Raw genomic sequence first — 1,671 nt, forward strand, 5'->3', positions numbered from 1 at the left:
ATTGTTCAGGGGGCCGGACCAAATGTGGAGGCGGGCCGGATCCGGCCCGCGGGCTGTATTTTGGGGACCCCTGTTTTAGACCAATAACATCTCATCTCATCCATTATCTGGGATCAGAATTGAAACAGGAAGTGTTGTCATACATATTGATCATGTTGTTGCCAACATTCATTACGTATTAATTGTGTGATGGCAGTGTTGGGTCTCTGTGGGTTGATAATGTACACTCACTGTTCAAACAGCCAGTCCTTCTCAATAAAACATTCTCCATTGCTCTAATCACACACTCTCATATTTCGAGCGTATTTCTTATGAAACAGAATTTCACTGAGCGGAACCAAAACTCAAAGTTTTAACAGGATCCATGATATCTCTTATTAAACACGTGTGCATCTGCTAGCTAGCTAGCAAACATTTGAAACATTTAGCTTGTTAATAGTTAGCTAGTTAAATATTTAGTTTGGAGCTATTGTATTTAGGTTGCTTGTTCAATATATTTATTTTGAAACGATGACATCCAGAAATAACTGACTTTGAAAAACGTACCTCAATTTTCTAATGACAGGCTAAATAACCTGTCATTAGCAAACTAATTTTTGATAGATTGGTTGACAAAAATCACAACAAACGGTTTCCTGTGTGATGAAAAGAGTGTAGTAGAGGTTCAGTTCTCTGAAGCCTCACAAGTATTCGGTTTAAAACATATAAAAAATGACTCCGAATACTGGAGGTCATTTAATATCTGGCTGAGCACAGTTTTAATCCCACAGCTCCATGTTACCTTGTTCAAACACAACACTTGGTTTAGCAGTTAATCCTGACCTCTAACTCTTTGTTCTCATATAGAATGTCGGCCATGATGTTTTCTAGTATCGGTTCTCAACCCACGCTGCCTCACATGTATCTACAAACTTTTGAACCTTTGCTCATGTTGCAACCATAAATGATGGTATTTTATTAGGCTATGTGAAAGACTAACAAAAAGTTCAACATAATTGGAAAGTGGAAAATCTGAAAAGTACGGTCTTGTTTTCTATGTTTTCTTGTTTTCTATGATGGCGTTTTTTATATATATATATATATATATATATATATATATATATAAAAGAGTACATTTCTGCCAGAAAACTTACATTTTCAAGAAAAACAAGGACATTTCTGAATTTGAAAAGTTGCTAGGAAAAATTCAGAAAATTTTAGATTAATCTCAACAATTTTCTAGAAAAAACTTGGAAATTTCTGAGTTTGAAAAGTCAGAATTTCTCCCATTCTCAAACTCTGAAAATGTCAAAAAGTCAAACATTGTCGGCTTTTCAAACTCAGAAATTTCCTTCTTTTTCTAAAAAATGGTCGGCCTAATCTCAAAGTTTTTCGGATGGAATTTACTCTTCTTTTTTTCTTTTCCCTAGTATTCCGTCGTAGCTTTGTGCCGGTCTCACATAAAATCAGTAGTCGGATTGATCAGACCAAAGTGCTAAATAGCTGCTGCCTTAACGGCTATGAAACCAGTCACAATTCCCCTTCAGATGCACAAAGTGGTCAGATACTTTGACGTAAGAAATGTCTCAAGCCCAATAAAAAAAAAAAAAAAAAAAAAAAATTAAAAAGGTTTTAAATTATCGGAAGTGTTTCCTTTGATTGGGCCCACAGGGGTTTTTTAAAAAAAAAAAG

Source organism: Poecilia latipinna, unplaced genomic scaffold (genome assembly GCF_001443285.1).
Source record: "Poecilia latipinna isolate Pla-1442-1.1 unplaced genomic scaffold, P_latipinna-1.0 Scaffold2973, whole genome shotgun sequence".
NCBI lineage: Eukaryota > Metazoa > Chordata > Actinopteri > Cyprinodontiformes > Poeciliidae > Poecilia > Poecilia latipinna.